The sequence below is a fragment of the Equus asinus genome, chromosome 21 (assembly GCF_041296235.1).
Source record: "Equus asinus isolate D_3611 breed Donkey chromosome 21, EquAss-T2T_v2, whole genome shotgun sequence".
In the NCBI taxonomy this organism is placed as follows: Eukaryota; Metazoa; Chordata; class Mammalia; order Perissodactyla; family Equidae; genus Equus; species Equus asinus.
In genome coordinates this window covers 96,266,261-96,291,078 of record NC_091810.1, presented here as the reverse complement: position 1 = coordinate 96,291,078, position 24,818 = coordinate 96,266,261, and the positions used below count along the sequence as shown (strand labels likewise).

At 37.5% G+C, this 24,818-nt stretch overlaps 1 protein-coding gene and 1 long non-coding RNA gene across 50 annotated transcripts in view; one reads left to right on the top strand and one right to left on the bottom strand.

Moving 5' to 3' along the window:
- The window catches only part of MBNL1 (muscleblind like splicing regulator 1), a 192,344-nt gene that overhangs the window by 107,048 nt on the left and 60,478 nt on the right, over positions 1-24,818 (bottom strand). The window lies entirely within an intron of this gene.
- On the top strand, positions 6-24,818 carry LOC139041484 (uncharacterized). Its single transcript, XR_011496710.1, has 2 exons — positions 6-8,657; positions 16,704-24,818. It is a non-coding gene; the product is annotated as an uncharacterized lncRNA (long non-coding RNA).

The window sequence follows — 24,818 nt, the reverse complement described above, 5'->3', positions numbered from 1 at the left end:
GCAGCACCAAGAGTAAAGGATACGCCAGGTCAGCCACTTCTCCTTCCCAGCAATATGAGCAGCAGCAGCAGCAGCAGAAGCTGGAGCAGACCATTTAGACCCAACTCCTTGCAAGATGCTAGCCAAAGCATTCTTGTTCACTCGACACCTACACAGAGTTCGCCCGTATGCTTGTGCCTTTCCCACACGGTGTCAGAACAGGTGTTTTCCTGTGATCATGCTTAAAATCTGCTCCCCAACAAGGTGATAAATATACTGCTACTATGAAATTCTAAGCTTCTAACTCTCTGGAAAAGAGGTAATTAGTGATTTGCTTTATTACAAGAACGCCTTGATGAATCCTTTTTAAATTTTCATCACCCTTCCCACTCCTAATAAGCAAGCGGATTGCCCTAAAATTTCCTGTTAATGAAAGAAAGGATGTTACCATATAAAATAAATGCCATCCTGCAATTTTGGTCATTTCTTTCATAATATTCTATCTGCCTTCCTGGCATAGAATCAGTTTTTGCAAATGCTAATGTTTTCATAATCTTTACAACACTCCCAAGATGGGGAAATATCAGGTCTCAGGAACTGTATTTTACAGGAAGAGCAATGACTTCTTTGCCTCTATAGTTTGTTCCAGTTTTGATAAAACTGATAAGTTCCTTTTCTTTCCATTCCCAGTTAATCTTCACAGAAACTACAGATCAGGTTTATTACTGTTCCATTCACAAACGAGGAGAATGAGGCTAAGTCAAGTTACATCATGTGTTTAAGGTCATGGAGCTCACAAGTGATCAGAACCAGGCTCTACAGGTCCAGGGCTAGAACCCATGAACACTTCGTTAAAACTGCAACATGAGTTCTGCTTTTCATTTATTTCTGTATTGCAAGTTTACCTTGAAGAGGATAGACATTAGAAAACGTCTACATAAAACTAAGATAGAATAACAGCTAATATATATATATGCTCCTTAATGTGTGCCCTAAAATTCCATAAGTCCTTTACATGTATCAACTTATTTAAGATGCACAACCACCCAGCGAGGTAAATATGCTTCTGAGGAATCGGAGGCATAGGGTGTCAAGTCGCCAAAGGTCACACGACTACCAAGTAGCAAATGTAAACTCTGGATGCAGGGAATGCAGCTCCTGACGCCGTGGTTTACACCTGCGGCCACCCTCTCCCAGCTCCTGAAGGCTGATGGCACTTAGACTCTTTAAGAAAGGGAATAAGAAAAGGCAGGTCTGGCCAGAACCCTGCTGGGAGGAGGACCTGCTATCCTTGTCTCTTCTCAAAAACTTAACATGTATCAAGCACATAAGCTCATAAAACACACAGTTCTACACCTCTTTCTCTTAATCATGTTCACCAACTTAAGGAATTAACAAATGTTTTACCTGATTCTCAGATTTTTAAAAAGTCAGATCCCATTTTCACTTTTTTCCCAAGTATATCCTATCATCAGAGGCACTAACAGGGCAGTAACATTATTATCATCACAGTGTCAGTCATTCTGTCTTGGGGGATTACCATTGTTAGCAGTCATATTTATATTTTATTCCCATCATTGGCAAATAAACCTAATTATCTAACGAAAATAAATCTAATCAGGGCCCAGACAATAATTGTGAGCTTAGAGGAAGCTTCAGAAGTCCAAGGATCTTCCACTGGGATATGGACTGAAACCAACCTTGGACCAAGATAGTTCCTTGAATATTCGGCAGCTGAAATGACCTCCCTTGAGTTAGGTCTCAAGGACACAAAGCCATCTGGGTCATCTCAGACAGCCCAAATCAGGCCCTAAGGCCCCAAATGTAAGTCTGAGAAATCAATGAAGAATACGTAAAACCACCTCTCTCTTTAATTTGGCAACAAGCCTAACTCTCTGGACTAATTTTGGCTAGCTTCAGCTCTTTTGGCTTTAACCTGATATAAATTAGCACAAGAAACCATGAAAACTTCAGAGAGAAAATATAGTTATGGTTAAGACATCTACCCTCTGTCAGAATCGAGCCACAAGCTATAAGAAATGCAGCCATTGGTGGCATTTAGGAAGAAGACATTTATGTGCCCGTGCGGCAAAGCTTAGATAATGCATTAGAATCTATTTACTCTCAATTATTTTTACAATGAAAATTGTCCACAGAAGGAAGATGTCAATCTTTACCCAATTTCTAGACAACTACCTTCTCTGCAGAATTCCTTGGGTAGTGATGTTGTACGCTGTACCCACATAAGCTTGATTTACTCCTTGGCTGACAAAAGATCTAAATTTATCTCAGTCTCCAATGTTAACACCAAATTAACACAAAAGTTATTTAAAAATTCTAAAAAACACATTCTGACATCTTTTGGGTGAGAAAAACAAAGTAAATTCATAGGCTGCTATATAAGATGGATCATAACAAATCACTTTATGACCTCGGCTCTAATAAGTGATGGGCTGGGAAGATATGACTCGTTTACACAGTCATCCAAACATACATACTTAGATACAGACACAGATGCATGTTCTGACTGCTCAACTTACCTATTGCAGTTACAGTTCTTATTTCTTGCCGGTGTTAATAACAGTACAATTAAAAACAAAAATGTAAGTTTCTAATCATTTTAGCACAGTTTACTTTTAGAAAGATATCTCAGTCAATAGAAGTTATGTTTGTAGATGAATAAATTAATAGCTTCTTATTCATAACTCTTACTGGGTCTACTCTCTTTTATTTAATTCTTTGAACTTGGCTTTATCTGCAAAGAAATATATTAATAAGCATCAGCTCTAGGCCACACATAGACGAAAACAGGAGGAGTTGCAGTGAGCTCCTCCTGGAAACTAAAAAACACAGTGACTATAACCAATCCTTAACTAATACTAAGTCAGCTAGGTAGGAACTGGTGACCTAGAAGTGAAAAGCTCTCACTGTGAAGTACAAATTCCTGAGTCATTTTGTCCTCACAACTTTATGCTTTAAATAAACCTAAAGGCTGGCTAAAGAAAATCTGCGAGGAACTCAGTATGACTTAGTGTTTCCAAACCAGGAAAAGGAAGGACTTTCAGCGTTTGAGATAACGTTTGTTTCTGTACTTTGGAAAATAAACATTTCCTATGCAGCTATGCCAGGGGGTGTGTGTGGAGGGAAAGAGTGTCTCTATTTGTGCGGGTAAAGGGTGGAGAGGAGGAGAGAGAGAGAGAGAGAGAAGGGGGAGATTTTTAGCAGTATTTGGTGTTTGTGTAAACTAGTTATTTTGTGGTGGAGTTAGAATTTCTCATGCACGTGAGCCATGAAAGTATTGCAATTTATCATAAAATCAACGAGAAATGCTTACATGATTGCTTATCACATTTCTATGAATTCAATAATATATTCTGCATTGTTACATAAAACAATAGAAGTTTTGGGTCTTTAGATTAATTTGATGTCTTTATTTCAATATACATAAACCATTTTCTGCATTTAAATAACAGCATCTTTTTTCCTGATAGAAGAGTGAACATATTTTTTCCCAATATTGTGCTTATATATCCCTAGAGATAACTACTTTATTTAAAATACATTTTATGTAATTTATTGTTTACCAGAGTTACTAAGAGATGGCCAAGAGAAGTAATCATTTCATATTTGTCAAGTATGGATATATATGTAACCTACCAAGTGACATTTTGTTATCAAGGCATCAGTAAGAGCTTCTACTGCAATTGTTCATCTTTCCATACGTTAGTTGGAAACGCATCATACAAGCCTGTGTTCCATATCTGGATACAGGATTTTAAGTTAAAAGGACAAAATGCCACATCCATGTCAGGTATATGCCTATTTCTACCAGTTCAGTTAATCCTCATTACACAACTTTGAGGCAGATATATTATCATTCCCATTCAACAGACGAGAATACTCAGAGAAGATCGAAAATGTGTAAAGCAAAATCTGTTCCATGAATGCCCCCAACACCCTGGGCAGAAACTAGGGACTAATGGGATTACACACACACATACACACACTTGTGGTGTTTACTTCCTTGTTCTCTGCTATAGGGACTGTTATATATTTTTTTATATGATATAGAAAGAGTTACAATTTATATTTTTGAGAATTTATGGAAATAATTCTTAAAATATTTGTAGATTGCTACTCCTTCAGTTGTGAAATAAGTAAATGTATAAGTGAAAATTATTTCAAATCAAATAGCATACATCCAGAACACTTTTACTTTATCCAACACTTGAAAATGATACAATGTCAGTTTGTTTTAAAAGAAATACATTTTCTTTATGCACGTTTGACATTGTTGGCTGACCTAGGCCACGCCAGCCCAGCCAAGGAGTAAACATCCTTCTTTTATTTTTACAGGGTTCTCTTAATCCCTAACAGAAGATTTTCTCCATTTTTGTTTTTGTTTGTTAATACAAACCTCATATTTTCTAATTAAATGCAACCAGTACTCTTCCTTTTTCTACAGCGCGTTTTCACTCCTAAATTAGCTCATATCTGTCTTTTACCACTGGCACTTCCAGTTCTACATTCCTGTTTAAAGTATTTCTTCCCCTGCTCCCCACCTTTTTTTTTTCCTTCCAGAAGTGACTAATCTTCCTGTTATTCTGCTCTGTCAGTTTTTCCCCTGGTATTCTTTTCATGTTGCATAATATTTACTTTTCACCAACTCCTTTTAGAAGTTTACTACTGGAGCCTTGATGCTAGCCTTCCGTTTTTAACAGATTAAAATAGTCAGTATTTACGTGTTAGCAAACTCTTTTGTCAACTTTTGTGCTATTCAGATTAAGCTTTTTCCTCAAGTCAAAAATGCAACTATTCTCTCAACTGACATAATATAAATATCTATTTGTTGATCGTCACAGTTAAATTCAGTCCCATTCTCAGTTACCAGATACCACAACTAAAGGCGTTAGCTTTTTGTCTCCTTTCAAATCTCCTGATAAGGTGTTAGCAAAGTAAACATAAAACCACTTCTTTTAAAAATCTTTTGCTTCCCAGCACTTCTGCATAACATCACAAAACATGTTAGCATAGACTTAGCAAGAATGTCAAGTTTTTCCATCTTTCTGATTTTCAGTACTATTTCAAAAACTACTTTTAATTAGATGCCAAGAATTTGCCTTCTACCCTAATCTCAAATAATCACAACAGCTATACCATATATACCACCTGAACAGGAGCAAAAGAGTTGAGTTTCAATTTTAGAGACAACATCTGAGAAGAGTTTTAGAATTACAATGAGTATTTAAATAATAGAAACTAAAATCTACAACATAATATCTCATGCCTAATACAAATTATACCCTCAGATTTACGCGATACATTTCTTTTGGTGAGTTCAGTATTCTATCATACTCGTTCTCTCACAGTCACAGAATCCCACAGAGATGGGGGCGCCTTATTAGTCCCATTTATACTGCCTCTTCATACAAGATGTCCACAAAGCTTTACAAATTGTACTTTTCCTAAAATCCAAAAACACTTTAGAAAATCCTGACAAAACACACTTTAATGATAGAAGATAAAGACATCCATAAAATGTCACCCTTACTTCCTGAAAACAGAAGTCAAATTAAGTTTAAATATCTGCTTATGTTAAAATAGCACATGATCTTATCCTTTACTTTTAGTCTTGGGGGGAATCCCCATTATTCCCTCTTCTTATTTTTTCAAATAATGAAAATAAAAACTTCCTCGTTTGTCCCATACACGCTGCCCTATATGGAGACATCTCACTTTTCTTTGGGTCAGCAAGAACAATTTAACTTTCAAATCCCTTTATTGTCCCTATTTTAGACACTAGGTCCGGGAACTCTAAAATCAGCTAAAAATATTGTTAGTTAAAGTGTATAGTCCAGGACACCAAATATGATAGTAAGCAAAAACAGATTCATAAACATGTTTATTTTCTTTTTAACCACATCACATTATGAGTAGAAAACAAGCCCAAATGATATATTCTCTGAAAAAAGCAGGGCTCGTGTCTGCATCCCCAGCAGCTGGCACAGTGTTTGCCAAAGAAAAATATGCACAATAAGTATCTTCTGAGTGAATAAATGCCATTATATAGAGGTAAATTTATGTTAAACAAAAAAGGAAGGAAAGGGGACTTTTTGGTGCCATGGGAAGTAATGTTATCAAAATGCATTAATAAAAAAAAAAGATTAGGAGGAATAATTCAAAGAATTTCCCCAAGGGAAACTCGGTAAACGTTTGCTAGAATACTTTGAATATAACTATATTTAGATCTTATATTAGAAGTTAATGTGTGATTCTCAAACTTGATAAATAAAAAACCATGCATTTTCTCCATCCTTCCAATATAAACTGTACAGTGGAGATGCCAACTAGTTACTATGGAAAAGTTCTTTATAGAAAAACTCCAGGTAATAAATGCAGCAGGAATGATATAATTAAAAGTCACCATTTTGCAATCCCTAAAATAATCATAGAGCTATCAAGTAATCGATGATGGGGTGAAATCACCTGCTCCAATTCTGATGAAGCACTTCAAAGGGGTTGGCCCAGGTTCACCTGAACGCCCTGACGGATTGCAGCATCATTAAAAGTGGGGATGGATGAAAGCATGCGCTACTGATATGATGCAAACTGAAGCACGCAACACCATGCAGGAAGTATTCTCACCAAATAATACCAAGTAACATTGAAACGGACTCAATTCTAGTTTTAAGTTCTAGGCTACAGAAAATAAGGGTGATAGAGGTAAACAACATGTACCATGTAGGAAGCAATTAGCCAAATTCAGAATTTCAGATATTCTCCAAGACAATAACCGGAATATTTTCACCAAAGAAAGGCATGAAGGGGGTGGGGGAAGGAGCAGGAATTATCATACATTAAAGAATCTTAAAAGATATGATATCCAAATGGAATGTATAAATCTTGTTTAGATGCTTATCTGAGAAATCCACCCGTAAAAAGATGCTGCTGTGACAATTGGGAAGAGTTGAACATAAAGTGGGTAGCTGATAGAATAAAACAATTGTCAATTTTGATAGGTTTGGAAATAGAGTTATATTTAAAATTAGTTCTCAACTGTTAGAGAAACATACTAAAGAATTTGTAGGTAAAACGATAACATGTCTGAGATTTAGTTTAAAATTTCTCAGCGATAAAAGGTATGTGGAAGGTAATAAATGAAACACGGACAAAACGTTGACTGATGCATTCACGGATCCATGCATCCAAAACGCTGACTGATGCTTACATACAGGTTGTTATAATGTTTTCTCTGATTTTGTGTATGTTTGAAAATTGCCATAATAATTTTTAAAAGCTACGAAAAACAAAAAGTGCCTAGAAGAATAACCAAACTTTCCCTTATATTTCTGACCCAGAGTCACAAAATCTGGTTGACAAGCTGGGCTTTGTTTCTTGAATCTGATCTGGCAGATCTAACTCAATTCATTTGTATCTGTGAACATAAATGTCTGCTCTACCTACCACAGGGCAATAACTGACCTACCTACTTCAAACAATCATATATATATGAAAATGAACTACCCACTTAAAAATCTAAAAATATAGACATTCTTAAAATGCTTTCTTGTCCACCTTCATGTCACACGTGTGTGTAATCTCTTCAACTAAGTAAGAGGTTTTCACGAGCAGAGTCCATGTCTTATTTCTTCAACCAACAACCATTCAACAAATATTTCCAGTGGGTCTACTATTTGCCAAGTATTTCACCAAATGGTAAGAACACAAAGGTAGTCAGTTACAGGCCATGCACTCAAATCCAGAGAGGGAGGGAGATGCATGATTATGACTCATGTGCCAAAGAGAGTTACAGAGACAGGAACTGGGTATATTATGAAACAAAGAGACAGGACAATAACATGGCCAGGGCTGGGGTGAGGAGAAGCTTCCTAGAGGAAGCAATGTCCAAACGAAATCTAAATATGAACAAAGTCTGCATAAGTCATAAAGAGAGAAAAAAGTTCTAAGCAGAGAGACAGAAAGAACAAAGGACGTTAGGTTGGAACAGCAAAAGAGGAAGTCTTTTACCACAGGCTATGATGGCTAATACTCAACGTTACAGGCAGTGAATCTCAATCAATGGGCCATTGGACTCAGCAAAATGCTAAATACTTAGTAAGGGATCAGTAAATATCCGTTAATTAAAGTACAGAGAGATAAGTGATAGGATTATTTCATGCTCACTGTGCATCAGGCACTCTGCTAGTACACCGAGATAAATGTATCTCTTATTCAACCTCACATCAGCCCTGAGGTAAGTAGTATTACCATCTCTGTCTTACAGATAAGGACAGTGGGGCACAGGAGGACTAGGTAACTTGCCCAGGCACTCAGTTGGCAAGTGGTATACAGAGTGATGTTCTGAGTGTTTCAAATAGTGTGGAAAGAAAATACGTGGACATAAAATTCTACATGGCTATTCCACATGGTCAAACAATTTTCAAAAGGAGAAGAGCTGGCACTGTAAACATGGAGTGCTGCTAAGTGTTTAATAAGGAGCTCTCTGGAAAGGGGAGGACCCTGAGCTGCTGTGTTTGCCAGTTTCCATGGTGTAAATACTCCCACCGTGGCCAGCTTCAAGCGGCCAACATGACATAAGTGGACACGGAGGTGGGAAGAGGTGGGATGTGAGCCAGCTCCAGCAAACCACTGCCTGCAGCCTTCCACGGGACAGACAGGTGAGGGGACAGCGGGACAGACAGGCCCATTACATGACCAGGACAACAGGTAACAAGAAATCAAAGAAAGGTACAATTGCTATCTGTGTTGTTCAGAGGACTCTGTCTACAGGTAACGGTCAATTTACACGTGAAATTAATGAACTCCTGAGAAGCATAATTTAATGTGTGAAAGGCAATGAGGATGAACAAGTAATTCATAAGAGATTCCTCAAGGAAACATACATTTTCCATGAATGACAGAGCTGGCATTAAAAAAAGTGTTCTTTCTATGTGATTAACCGACTGTGATTAGTAAGTGATTTCCTGCTAAACTAGTCTTCCCTCAGGGAGCACACAAGAGGATTGACTTCTAACTAGAGAATTTGAAAAGGAAAGCACAATTGAAGGAAACTATTTGATTTGGGTCAGTAACAGACGTTGCAACCAAAAAAGGGAGGATGATTTTGTATACCCTGTGCTTTACAAACTGCCTGTCATATAAAAGGTGTTGAATGATACTGATCAGAAAGAAGGAAGAAAAGCCAATTATAGAACTAGATGTATATATGTGTGTTATTTATATTTAAAGAATATACAGATATATGTACAAAAAAGGTAATTCAAATTGTTAATATTAGTGTATTTACACCATTGCTTTAAAAACATTCCTTTAAGTTATTCACTTAACAATAGCATCAAATGAATAAACATAGTTAGATGGATTTTATATGTGCATAAAAAGAATTTAGAATTATCAATATTAATATATTGATCCTATCTCCTTATAAAGTTCCTTTATCATTTAACAACAGTGTCCAATAAACATATCTAGACGAATTTTAAATGAAATATAAAATCTATTTTTCACATAGAATGTAAATATAATGTTAAAGAAAACCAAGAGTGATTAGCAAAGCAAAAAAGATGAATTCTACACAAATTTGTTTAGAGGTCTAGCAACCGTAAGCCAGTATGTCCCCAGTTTTGGCATGCGGGAAGTCTGGTGCTGACCTGTTACTGAATCCAGCTCCTGCGAACCTGCAGCCCGTCTATTAGTTAAGAGAATCTTGGCTTAAACAGACTCCACAGAAAACATTCAGTTCATCAGCACTGCCTTGTGCTACTTAACACACATAGAAAACAAAAGCAAAAGAGGTTTCTGATCCTCGTTAGAGAGTAGACTTGTTGCTTCCTGATGTTCCTGTCTCAGCAAGAGACATCTTTTACCGGGTCAATTTAACTATTGATTTCCACTCTTCAGGCTTATCAATAGCAGAAGAATCTCACTTTTTCAGTCCACTGCCTCAGGGGAGAAAAAAATCACGGAATAAACAATTAAAAATGAAAAAAAAATCAATCAAGAACACTGTTGCCTAGTACACAAAATAACTCAAACAACCAATTTTGTTACTTAACTAAATTGACATTTTTTCAGTCCAGTTATCAGACCGAGATGAGAATACAGGTGTATATTTTTATCTTTGTGATACCACAGCTAGTTGAGAAGTGAAAATCATGTCAAACAATTTTAGTGTTCTACATACAATGCTAGTTTTCATTTCCTTGAATGAAAGAGGCCTTTCAAAGAGGTGACTATGTCAATTTTTAATAAAATGTATGGTCTAATTTACAACCATAATGACAATAATTAGTTTAATAGTTTTTTGTAAATCTTGGGAGTGGTGGCGAGGAAGGTCATGGCATGAATTGGGAGCTACCATTTCAGCTGGTATTCCACATTTTAAGTTTAATATAAGTAAAGTAATATTTATTGGAAGTTTACCATGCATCAGGCCTATGGGTAGGCATCAGAGCTTCAAAGGTGACTAAGGCACAGTCTGTGCTTTTAAGCAGCTTCCAGACGGGGGACACGCGGGTAAAAACCTAACTACAATGGTCTATACTGTAAGGATGGCAGAGCTCTGATGTGTCTCTCCTGTCACTGCATTTTCACGCAGTAAAAGAACCTGGTAAGTATGTATGTGTTCATATTTCTATACTACAGTAATACTCCCTGTCTTATTAGAATCACATCTAAAACAAGAATGAATAGGCTTTAGTTAGGGATTAAGAGATTGATTTAGGTGGTAACTGATAGGTCTGGATTAAAAAAATAACCAGCAAAAAAATCTCAAGATAAAACAAATATCACTATCTCTTCCAGTTAGTTTGAGAGTAGATTTGACTACATCTTTTGAAATTAAGATGTTGCTGTGTGCTCTACAGACAGGATGCAAGACTTGAAATACACAAGTACAGAGTTACTGATATAAAACGCCTTAAAATTTTGATGATGAAGAATGGCACAACAAGCTCAATCTGCTGTCTCTTGAGCACTTTAATTACTTCCCAACTTGCAAGATTAGAAAATTAGACTAGCCTCATAATTATCAACAAACAAAATACACGTAGTATGAAGTTCTTCTCTACATCATGCCTTCTGAGCACTGTCCCAGTTCAAGACTGTAAGGGTGGCATCACGCCAAGGGGAAAGACTCTAGAGAATCCGTATCTTTTTAAGATTATTATCAAGGCCTCACCTTCTCTGAAAACACACTCTGTTTACAGAAAAGCACGCCAAATCTAAAATAATGGATCAGCAACACTTACTCTCCAAAGATGACATTTACAAATTGCGAAGCTCCTTGAAGAGGGCCAGTAAGTCTCAGGGAGTAACATATCCTAATGTTCAAGTGGTGACTGTAGCATTTGTTAGCAGCTACATAATTACTCCACTCCAACCCTTAATGAGCCTGAAGTACTAAATTTTTAATCCCTCCTGATGATCTTCTTCAAAGCAGATAAATGTAGCTTTCTTCTCAATCAAATACTAAATTGCCAGGACTACTGGCATTAACGTATAATCTGGATCATATTTGACTCTAGAACTTTTCAGTTCTTTTTAAAATAGCTTACCTCATACAGTTCCTAAAATAATTGTTGAAGGGAAAAAACATTGAGCAAGTTAACATGTGGCAGGGCCTGGGCATTTAGATTTTTTGGAAGCCTGGACTCTCTTTTCTGCTCCAGGTTGAAGATTTGCAACACTATAAAGTTTTCACACTTGGAAGACAAAACTTAATTTTTTTTTTCTTCTAAAATTAGAGTGTGGAGAAATTCAAGTGCAAGAGATACATGAATCTCTCTACAAATATCGTGTATCTTTGTTACTGGTATGTGTTCTATAGTAAAAACAGCAACAACTATAGTCCCAGTCTGGCTCCCAGCATGTTCGTCTCACAATAAACACCAACATCAATCCAGGTTCTTCTTCCTACTATCAGTAGAGTCAAAAAAAAAAAAAAAAAAAGGAAAAACAAAGCACTGATAATGCTGCTATCCTGGGGGTATCACTTCTCCCTACAAAATCTCTGAAGGGTAAATATTATTCCACGTAAGCTTGGTACTTTTCCAACAAAGCACTCTTACTAACGGGGAGCTAAGGCCATTACCAGAATAACTGTGTTTTGTGTCACTGCACCGGCAAATTTATCATTCCCCTCTGAGACATGGGCTGTATCTACAGCTACCATATCAGGAAGTCTGACCAGCTCCCTGAGTGCTGCCCGCACAAGATAACATAGAAAACATGGCATGAAATAAAGGAAATTTACATCAACAGAACATGAACAGTCTATACAATGTCAGAGCAACTTAACTAAATGAGTCCTATAAGAATGAAAGGCGCTGGTTTCTTTATAGAAATATTTTACGTATGGTTACATGTTGCATCCGACAAATGCCCCATTACGTGAAAAAAATTCTCTAAAGTTGAATTTAAAAGCACATAAAATCTGCTCACAATTATTGGTCATAGTCAGGAAGAAACACTGCTTTCAATTCACTAAACACTTAACGATTGCCAAGGATACGTAAGACATCATACATACAGAAGTGATTAACATAAGCTCTCCATTCTTAAGGAGCTTATAAACTAGTGGGAAAAAGAAATATGCACAAATGAACTGTAAAATCAGGTATAATGTGATTTATTCTGTAATACATATAATGGTAGAGAAATGTATAGAAGAAACGTTATTTACTTCATGAAGTATGTCTCATTTGATAATCATTATAGAATGAGAGCCTCTTACAAGTAAAAGCAGAGAGACAGAAGTGAACTCATCTACTCATCTGTCAATGGCAACCACAGTTTGGCCACAGATGCAAGAGTTTAGCAGGAAAAAAGAGAGCATTCTGTAAGAACTGGCTTACAGAATTGGCTACATAGAATTTAAAATATAGGGTATTATATATTTTTTATCATTTTAAATTGTGTCCTATACCTCCTTTTATTAGCAAATTTTATGACAAACTTAGGTTTATACGCGCATACTTTTTTTTTTGGAGAGCCTGCTATTAAACAGCAAAACACTGTAAATCTTTAACACTGCCAGGAACCAAGGCATCAGAACAGTTAAGAAAGTCATTCACCTGAACTGCAGTGACTTGACCTTACTAGCAGTTTTCATCAACCAGGTGTGTCACTAATGTCATTTTCAAGAAAGAAAGATAGCATATTCCAGTTTCTGCTGTGATCTACTGACCCGCCATATTTAAAGAGTCCTGGTGATCTCAAGATCTTTATGAACATGAGTGAGTCCTAACCCCATGGATGGCTCCTTAGTTTCCTAATCTGTAAAACAAATCGATTGCATGACATCATTTCTAAAGAGTCTTCTAACTGCCATCCCAAGAATCTACGCATCCCTGGAGTTCAATGTTGAAAGTGATAAAGGAAAAAATTATCTCTAAATATCAAGCAAAATCCTTGAATGTTACATAAATAACCTTTTAAAATGAAAAAGATAAACAAATCTTAAATGTAGGCAAGAAAAAAGGTCAGGTTTTTCACGGAAAACCCTCGCACCTGAAGTTTTTCCTCTTAAAATTTTTACAAAGCTGTAATTTAGCGGAGAACTGATGACTACGTGATTGGCTGTATGACAGTTACTCTGGTAAAAAAGCTAACCTCAGTGGAATCACAGCTGAATCTCAATTTTCTTTCAAGTTACCTCAAAAATGCTAGAAACACCTCCAGCAGTACAAATAAAAATAAGGTTAGTAGGTTATATTCCAAATTTTACACATTAGCCTGATATTGAAAAATCACAGCAATCAGGGGTGCTTAACTAGCCAGGATATTACAGTTGGAAAGCTGGCTGCAGTTTGTGAATGACTGCAGAGTGTCGGTTTTTGAATCTGTATTGATTTTATTTCTGTTCTTCAAACTGACATAATAGCGAGCCATGGCTTAGAAATGAGATTTGCAGCCCGTCCTTTCAAAGATCTATGCAGTAATGATAAAGCCAGTGGTTGGAATCCATCAAGCTCACACTGAGCCCCCTGTCACAGGGTGAAGAACTGCTGCTGGACAATGCATCTTTTCAAACCCCCTAGAGGAGAATCTGTAAACCCACAAACAAATGATTTTCCATCAATCAAGTCCTATTTTCATTCAAATGCAGCTTAGAACCACACGGTGGAATAAATTTGCAGTAATTTTATAAACCTAAAACATGTGATCTTTAAGTTGGTGATAAATGCAGCTTTATTTGTGCTCCTGGAATAAAAACAGTTCGAGAAACAGGATGGCCACAGTTCTGCCATGATGGTGGAATTAAAACCCGTAATGGTGTTACATAATGTCTTGTTGAGTTTCAAGACAACATTGATTAAATAATTGGAAATGTATTAGATGGTATCTTTTTAAGGAGTTTTGTCACAAGATAAACACATTTTGGTGATCAAATCACTCATGATGCTTGTAACTTGAGATTTCATTTTTCTTCCAACAGTGACCTGTTTTTCTCTAAAACAGTTACTAAGAAAAATATTTTTCAGTTAGTCATAAGAATGACTTCCTTAGAAGCTCTTTCCTTTGTACTATGAAACAGTCTGGAAAATTGCTTGCTTGACTCATTCATACTGTCAAAATATACTACAGGCTAAGGCTGACCATCAATTTTCCCTGTTTCCCAGAACAACACATGCAATCTATGCATGAAGTTCTAAAGTAACGGTATGTAGAGTTTTAGCACCACTTTCATGTGTTGGTAGTTTATAAAACTATATCCACACAGGCTAATCCATTCATTTGCTATGCTCGAAGACTACCACTTATGCAAGAAAAGTTCTGTACATTTAAATCCATTGCATTCTTAAAAGGTAAAAGATCAAATGAACAAAAGTAAAATCCTTAAGTTATAACAGACTCCACCATTATTTTTAACTTCAGTGCTACAAATAAGGGTCAATTAGAAATTCAAAGAAAAGATACTATAGTTATTCAGAGATTACTCTATTTAGAGTTATCTGGAGATAATAAGTTGAAATAAAATATGTAAAAAATATGAAATTCTTTCCAAAAATAAAATAGTCACGAGGTCAACCAGGTCACCACTGAAACTCCACATTTGTTGATACAGATTATAAAAATCTTAAAAGTGACACTTATTCTTTTACCAACTGGCTATTTTATTATAATTAATAGAGGAGATATAGCAAAACGGAAGATGTATAATAAATGGAAACCTGCTAATTAGAATCAATATACAGCACGTAGCATTTTTTGGGGGAACAGAAGTCATAGGAATGTTATTTAGAGAGAAAATATTATTTTTGAATCAGAAACCCAATGGAGACATTAATTAAACAGACTGATTCTACCTTCTAACTACAAATAACAAATTACTAAGTAGGTAATTTCATTTTTTCAATCATGTTTTAAAATGTATCCACAGTGCTAATCAGAAAGCAAAGCAGCTCTATATAAGTCTGAAGCATGTGAAGATTTCCAGATGGTTTTATCCTGAGGTGAAAAATACACCTTCCATATAGATTGAGGAGTCATGGCAAAAATACTACATTCCCTGAACCGCTTAGCAGTAGTATTAAAAGAGTGGTTGTCAACCAGAAGCATATAGCTTTTAAAAATATCTCTGGCCTTGTCTCTTGGTTTAGAGATTCCAGCTGAGTAGGTCCAGGTGGTCGGGCCAAGTGGTAGCAGTGGAGGAAAATATACTTTTCCAAGTCTTTTTTGCTTTGTGCAAGAAGCCTGGAAAAGTACCTGAGATGCTACTTGGCACACAGTGGGCATGCCACGTCAGCTGCTGACTCACCTGGAGTTAAGTGGATCCTACTGTAGGTTAGTATGGCTGATCCCAAGGCAAGAGGAAGCTTTGGGTTTCATAGGTATTTGTAGCAAGGGGGTCCAACTGCCACCATCTCTAATACTCTCTCTACTTCCAAACCAAGCTGTCACATTTCTACTGTTAAAGTTCTGAAGTGGCAGACTCAAAGAGGCCAGGGTTTTAACAGGCATTTCAAAAAAAGCCAGTCCTAATTGTTTATGTTCTCTCATTCATGAAAATTTGTATGCTAGCCAAATAAACTAGAGGTAGCCAAAGGTTATGGATCAAACAGCCCTGGAAGGTAATAACACAGGGAGAGAGGGGTCCTCCTTCAGGCATCCTGAAGCAGATACGTTTGGACCAGCAAGCAAACAAACTTTGATGCCATAATGTGACTAGGAAGGATTAATAAGGAGTACCTCACTAACATGAAAGTTACTTTCGTTATTTTAATACTTTCTCCTGATCTAATATTTCTATAAGAAGTGTGTGTGTGTGTGTGTGTGTGTGAAAGAGAGAACACACAAGCGCATGCTCTTTAACTGTTGATACTATCTGTAGAAACTTGTCTGCTGGAAAATGTTCCTTTAACTTTGGTTTGGCTCCTACCTTGGAGCTGATGGGAAATAAACACTTTTCCATGGAATGGAGCCAAACGAGCCGCTAAAACAAAAGGTAACATTCATTAGGGGACCACGGGACCATGACCTCATTCGGAAGGGTAACTTTTTTTACATTAAGTGTGGATTGTCTGAAGTTTGAAAAGTTCAAACAATTAATGTCAAAGAAAGTAGTAAATATCAGCCTTACCTTAAATGTTATTTACACGAAAAAATATTTTTTAACTACGAAACATGAAACAAAACAGTAGATAAAAAGAACTCATTTGATTCCTCGCTTAATCATTTAGCTTCATTTTCTACCTCCACAGTCCCCCCAACGTGGGAGCGCCCAGAGAAACACACGCCTGCTCGTCATTCTGCTTACATCCAATAACATGGAGTTTCAGAACGAAACCATTCTCAAAGAAGAGTGAATTTTTCTCAGTGTAAAGTGAGCATCTAAGGGGGCCACCGCCCTTGACTTTTAAAAGAAATACAGGGGGAAAAAATCCCAGGTTTTACACATCTGCTAACAAAATATCAATTAAACATTTAATTCCAGGAAGGCCTTACTGCACAATTTTTGGCATCTTCTAAAAAGCTGAAAACAAATTTTAAGTTCCATGCCCTCAGATGTCCTCTTGTACTTTCTCCCAATTGTTTCACATGTTAAAAGCCTGAACAGCCAACACAACCAAACAGGATACAAGCATCTCCTCTGAGCTGATATTGGACACTCCTTTAACATCAAGTAACACAATTAACTCATTGCCACATGCTAAATCAATACACAGCAGATCAGAATGGGCAATAATCAATAGTCTTAACAAGAAGGCAGTGGCATGGCTCAGTAAATCAAACAGCAAATGCACAGCTCATCTTTGGAATGAGAACATAACGATATTGACACACAACCGAAAAGGAAAGCCCAGAGCTAGCCGTGGGAAACTACTCGGCTATATTATTCCTGAAGAACCAATAAAATGAGGGAGTCTGGGTTTTTCCATACATGCTGCAGAAAGTATTTACTCTCCTAGCTCTAATGAAAGACGAGAGTCTCCACCTTGTAAATGAGACCAGCACCTTTAAATATCTTGGAGCAAAAGAGACCATTTTACTGGGCTAGAATTGGATTGCTATCAATTTCGAGTAAGAGTGAAAGGGGGAAAAATGAGGCTATGATAAATAGGATATCATGGCCTTTGGATGCTTCTTTATACCTTTGAGGAAGTAAGTGGGAGACATTTTAACAAGTAAGTTTATACAGGTCTAAAACGTACAAAGTAGGGAGAGTGCAAATCATGAAAAAATGTACCTTAATATTTAAACTTCTACTCTGTGCAGGTACTTTACTGAATAAACATCAATTTTATTTTTCAAAAAAGTCTTAGGTGAGTCTTTTAGGAAGAAATTTACATAAATAATATAGTATTTAAATATCAAATATGAATTACTTCTTTTAGACCAAAATAGAGCTAAAGAGGCATTAGTTTTAAATGAAATTAAACGTGGAGCAGACGGTTACAACCACTTTTCCACCCATGGACAACTGCATCTGTGAAACGGGTTTTCAGGCAGAGACTATGATATAAACACGGAATTATCTCATTGCTACTACCTCAATGAGATTAAAGTCAAGGGGCGCGCATGTTAAGAGGTTAAGGGGCGTTTCTCTTGATAACAGTAAGTCAATAAGCTAGCATGTGATCATGCACATTTACACACATTCCACATAAAAGTCATTTTTAAGTTTTTAAACAAATAACAGAGAGAAACCTGTAGCACAACACGGAAAACGACATTAATGCTGACACAAGGCAAAGCTCTTCTTAGAGGAGGAAAGATAACTTAGACCGACTTCTAGCAGTCGGACAAGAACTAGAAGCTGCCAGTCACGGAGAATCTCCATCACGACTCACCTCACTGAGTCTCATGAACTGCGGAGCAGGTGGCGTCAGTCTCACTTTATAGAGGAGGAGACTGGGACGCAGGAGGGACAGTCACTGGCAGAGAGTCACGAGGAAGGCACTGATGGACTCAGTGCACAGTCTGGGCCCTCAACCAGCTCTTACTCTCTGCCATAAACAGTTCGGTTTTTTTTTTTTGGAGGAAGAGTAGCCCTGAGCTAACATCTGCCACCAATCCTCCTCTTTTTGCTGAGGAAGACTGGCCCTGGGCTCACATCCGTGCCCATCTTCCTCTACTTTATATGTGGGACGCCTGCCACAGCATGGCATGCCATGCCAAGCAGTGCCATGTCCACACCTGGGATCCGAACCGGCGAACCCCAGGCCGCCGAAGCGGAATGTGCGAACTTCACTGCTGCACCACTGGGCTGCCCCCAAAACACAGTTTTTTTTCTTAGACATTTTTGCATATGGCTTTTTGTAATTATTCTGAAGATCCCACTTTGATTAAAAATTCCAAGGTGGGGCCAGCCCAGTGGCGGAGTGGTTAAGTTTGCGTGCTCTACTTCAGTGGCTCGGGATTCACGGATTTGGACCCTGGGTGCGGACCTACATGCTGCTTGTCAAGCCATGCTGTGGTGGCATCCCACATACAAAATAGAGGAAGATTGGCAACAGATGTTAGCTCAGGGCCAATCTTCCTAACCAAAAAAATTCCAAGGTAGCACTGGGACTAAGTGAAAACTACATGCTCATTTTTCCTAGCACCAATATTTATTTGCTATAAAATAATATTCACTGTAAGTTTCATCCTAAGGAAAAGAGCATAGACACTAACCTAGATACTCAGAAAATGACCAAAAAAAAAAAGTAAAGCTAAAACTAATGAAGAAAATGCCCAGAGAGATGAAATTAAAGGACCAGGAATTCTGCTCACTTTTCTCTGCAATCAGTTAGGTTTTGGAGACAAAATAAGTTTGACTTATCTACCAAGTTTGATTTTATACATCAAAGACAATTTTCTTAAAAATATTTCTAACTGGCTGTTTGACTAAACTGATACATTCAAGAAAATGGCCAAAAGGCACTAAGGAAAGGGCCCTGGATACTAGATTGATGTGAAAGGTTTTCTTTTCCTTCTGTCCAAGCAATCACTCATTCAAATGAATTCTCTGTGAGAATAATTATATATTATCCAGAGAACATTTTAAATGATACACTGATCGTTAATATTGGAGATACATCTCTTAATAGTCCAGGATTGCAATTTAAACTAACATTTAATAAATACCTATTAAGCCCAGGAATTTTACATCCTTAAATCCATGTTTTTTTGAGAGCAAACATGCATATCATGAACAAAATTCCATCACTGATTCTTATATTTACATAGCTACTTTCATTGCAATTACATATAATGCACAAGTCTTAAAAAGAATGTGGTGAGCTATTCTGAAATTAAGGTATTCATGTGAAAAAATTTCCTCTTTCTGAATCTAGATATTTCAGCATTATTAACATAGTGCACTATACAAACATATAAAGAATTAAAATTAACTACTATATTTTATTCCTTACTAATTTTTAAAATGTAATATTAAAAGTTATAAATACATAAGTATGAGATACAACAGGAAGGCATATAATACGAATCATTGTCAAAGAGGCAGGTGAATGGTTTCATCTAGATTTTAAATTCACACAGTGCAATTTACAAAGACTTACAAAGGTTGTAAGCACACTTTTCTGTTTGCTTCCAACATTATTATAAATGCATGGTAAAACTCACGAAATAAGAATGAAATCTCAGTCTTTTACAAAATAATGTCTCCTGGTTCTACACATTAGAAAAAATAAATTATACTACTTCCTTGAATAAGAGATAATATTCTATTTTATGCAAAAAAACTCATACGGACAGTTATGAAATGAAAACCTCCTTACCTGGTACCCTTTACTTCACTTCCCAGCTTTGTCTGGGAGTCCTGAAACTCATTCCCCATGCCGAGAACAGTCTTTTATTCTGGTTTGCTATACTGTTTCTGGGCTGGCATGACTTTCAAAATTCTTCCTGACCTAAGGTTTGGATAATCTGCATTATCAGACTTCTAGTTAAAAATTCAGTATAAATTTCCCATCTTAAATGAAAAAATTTTATTAGCGATTATTCAGGGATGTTCTGAATTAGGAAAAAGTATGAGTGATCATATTTTAAAAAATATAGCCGTCTTAAATTCAGGCAATTCCAGTGACTCAACAAACACTTGCCTAACTATGTCCATCCCTCTAATACGCAGACTCACTAATAATTAACACCATATTTTTGTACGCATACGCTCACCAGCATAAACAAGTTAAACTCAGAGTGAAGGGGGAAAGCATAGGCGCTGAAGACAGTTCAACTACTTCCCGACTGTGCAACCTTGTATGGGCTATTTAATCATTCTGAGCCTCATCATTTCACATAATCAACAGATGATGATCAAATCAGGGGAGTAAAATTAATCATTTCAACATGTGTTACCTAAAAATCAATCTGACTCAGGTTGCCAAATTATGGAATATGATGATGGGTCAGGTATAAATCTCTTACCACGTGAAAATCAGTGGTAAAGCCATTCTGACTAATACAGTTACATGGTTTCTCCTGCAGCACACATAACCATACCTGAAACTCATCTGCTCTTCCTACAGTGACTAGGCAACAGTTTCCAATGTCTTCGTAACAAATCTCTCAGATGCACATGAGGACATTTAATGTCTACTCATGCTTTATGGGAGAATATTTGTGTTCCAGCAGGACATTTTAAAATCAAAGATGAGTAAAAACAATGGTGTCTGATTCTTATTCTACGATCATTTTCGTCTTCACTGTACTACTCAGAAGCTCAAAAGCTCACAGTAACCACCAGTCTACCAACACTCAGAAAGGCGGGGCTGTGTGTGCTATTCACACTGGCAGGAGTACTCCCCATCACAATGTCTGGTACATAGCAGGCAACAAATGATGAAAAGGGCAGGAAGAATGGATTATTTTCCTTGAATTGAGATGCAGAAGTGGGATATACTTTGGTCTGCAATTTCTTTAAATTCCTAAACCTTCAGTATAAAAATACGTGTTTCTGGTGAAAATCTCCTCTCCAGCATTATTCATCCTTAGTGGGAAACACAGAAGCCAAGAGTAGCTAATAAAAATTCTATAAAATAGGGGCTGGCCTGGTGATGTAGTGGTTAAGTTTGCGCACTCTGCTTCGCTGGCCCACAGTTCATGGGTTCAGGTCCCAGGTGTGGACCTATACACCATTCATCAAGCCATGCTGTGGCAGCATCCCACATACAAAATAGAGGAAGACTGGCATGAATGTTAGCTCAGGGACAATCTTCCTCAAGCAAAAAGAGGAAAACTGGCAACAGATGTTAGCTCAGGGACCATCTTCCACACACACACACAAAAATTCTAAAAAATAATAATAATTTTGCACTTCTCATTATGCCTACTTAACCCACATTAGTCATGGCATATATAAAGCTACTATGTGTTAATGATGATTGAAAAGCTTTGGGGGAGTTACTTTGAGAAATCCCACCATGCAAAAACCCGCAATGAAGATGAGTCTTCTTCAGTGCAGATAACGACTCTTTAGTTCATCTGAGTTTAGGTTGAGCTTTTTTTTTTTTAAATATATTGGATTTTCGCATGTGGACATTTGTTTTCAATTCGTTACTCCACTATGATTCATGGGAGGCAATGTCTGGCAGTAAAAGTGCATAATAGTGGGGAAAAAAGTTCAATAAATAAAATCATGATGATAATCTTTTCTCGTGGCTAGATTTAGATTTCATTACTTTCCATTTAGCCATGAAGAGATATGAGATAACATGAAGAAAGATAGCTCATTCAGAACACAGATCTTTCTTAACAGGATTCTTTATATAAATAATGAATTCTTTAGTTATTTCTTTCTTCATGGTTCATTTCTTGGGTGCTTCCCTTAAAGGAGAATTGTTTTTATGGAAAGCAATGTTGCCTACCAAAGAGAAGTCTTATTTTAGGCATGATAAATTTGGCTCTATTTTTCTCTAAAACCTTTCTTTTTTTTTAATTTGGCCCATTTGGTAGGCTACACTGTTTAGTTATCAAAGCTTCCTAGGATTAGGAAATGTTATGAGACTTATTTTCAGTCTATGAACGATTTTAGAATATTAGATGAGCAAAGATATCTGAAAGCTAATTATCGAGTGAATGCAGAACCGTGGAAAAGAATGAATCGCAGATGTAATTTATCCGTCACAAGCAGATCCTAAACACTGATTATGTCCGTGCTTGTGCAGAAAATTGAAAATGACAGGAAAGCTTCCCGGCTTTTCTTACTTTATTCATGTTTTACTTTGTGTAATTTACTGTCAACTATTAACAGCAGATGCTTCTTGCCTTATTTGAGAACAGCTAGGACTTAAGTAGAAGTGATTCTGAAATACAGAAGCCTACACACCAAGCCTGAATTTTACGCAGAGATAATTCTAACTTAAGATGTGTGGAGTCATATGGGGTCTCGAGAAAACAGAGTGTCGGACCTCAAGAAACAGCAAGTCTCAAGCTAATGTTAACAGAAATTCAAACATAAATATTGTTGAATAAATTGAGATAGCGTCAAAGGATCCTTCTCGGCCTAAAATTGTGATCTGGGGTTAAAATATAGGTGGTTCCCAACAATAATCCTGGGACCGCTGCCCCAGTCTGGTGGCCTGCAGTTATGGGAACTCTCATATTGGGGATTCCCTCTGGCTCTTCTCTTCTCACTTGTGGTCTCAGAATTAGTAGTTGTGAGAGAGAAGGGAGGGAGAAAAGGAAAGACAAACCACCAGAGACACTTCTCGCTTCCATTCTTAAGTTCCTCTTCCACTGACTGTCCAGCTGCTATTGAGAAGGGCCCCCGCCGAACTCCAGGCTCCCTGTTAGCAATTAGTTCCTTGAATTAGCGGCTTTAATATTTGCCTTCCCAAAATTTGACATAAGATGTGTTTAAATTATACTCCTTGAAGGGTGGACTCCCCCTCCCCTATCACTCCTGAATGTCTTTCTTCTCACATCTGGTTCTCCATTGCTGACCCCTTGACTATACCCTGTGATAAAATGGCCAGAAAATAAAAACTTTTCTAGTTTGACATTTTCCCTATTGCTGCTGGTAAATTAGAAAGCAACAGTATCAAAACAGCGGCTACACTTATGCACATTTCAGAAAGGGAAGAGAAGGGGAAGCGGCTGGCCGCCAACATCAAGCTCCACAGTGGAGCCGACTCAGGACCGACAAGCTGTGCATTTGAAGAGGAAGCAGGTCAAGTCTTCAGGAAAAAAGAGAGGAAGTTACCTGGAAGACATCTTGACAAGAAGCCTTCCCCTCAAGAAGCTCTGGACTGCAGCCCCTCATCCCACACCCTGTCGTTGGTCCCTGCCGATCTGAGCTGCTGCCCTGCTGGAAGCCAGCTCCAGGAACGGGAGTGGCCGGAGCCTGGAGCTGGGGGACCCCCTGCACTGGCCTGCAGAAGCGTCCCAGGGGTCTGGAAGAGGCCACCTCCCCACACGAGGCCCAGACGAACCCCTGGAGCCCCAAACTGAAACTGCAAACACATCCTTCCCATAGAAACAGTTGGAGAGATGCAGCTGGGGTCAACGGCCCTAGGAGTGCCTCAGATGTCTGATAAGATGGTGCTCCCAGTGCTTCTGTGGAGCCTCCTGGGTTTAATGAATAGCCAGAGTTTCCCGGGCGCTATTTGTCCTGGACTCTGACTCCAGCATCCTCCCCATGACCCTGGCTTCCCAGGGCCAGCCTGATGACTTAACCACATTGCTTCTGTGGGAAAAAGCTTTCCAAACTATTAAAACTTCAAAATATGGCTGTTTTACACATTGGGGGACAGCGATGTAATCTATACAGTGACTTCTTACTCAAGATAATTAAGTTAAAACCTTTTCCTCTATGACCGTATATTTAGAACAGATTCATAACCTCTGAAAGTTGGCGGCAGCCTTCCTGCTGTGATCTTGGGTTCACTCTGTTGATTCATTTGTCAACTTAAAATACAACTATTTTTGAGTGTTTACTGTTTTAGGCCCTGTGCTCTAAATTTGTACTAAATATTAATTTTTATCCTTAAGCACTGTTGTTCAGGTGTTTTCTTTGTTGAATCCTCGGGATGTGGATATTTAAATTAAAACGCAATGTTTTACAGGAAAGTGGTCACAAGTGCAGGCCGTGGATCAGGTTCCCAGCCAAGGTTCCCCGTCTCCTGGCTGAGTGCCCTTGTGCGTATCCCCGACTTCGCTGTGCTTGTGTGGCCATCTGCGAAACGGCAGCAACATCGGTAACCCTCTCAAAACACTTTTTGTGAGAACTAAATACTATGAAAAAAGAAAAACCACTGAAAATACTGACCAGCATATAGTAATTTTTAATAAATAGTAACTCATTTTATTTCGCTTCATACAGAGGAAATAAAAATAAAGTGGATTTGTGAAAGAAGCAGAAATAGTTATCA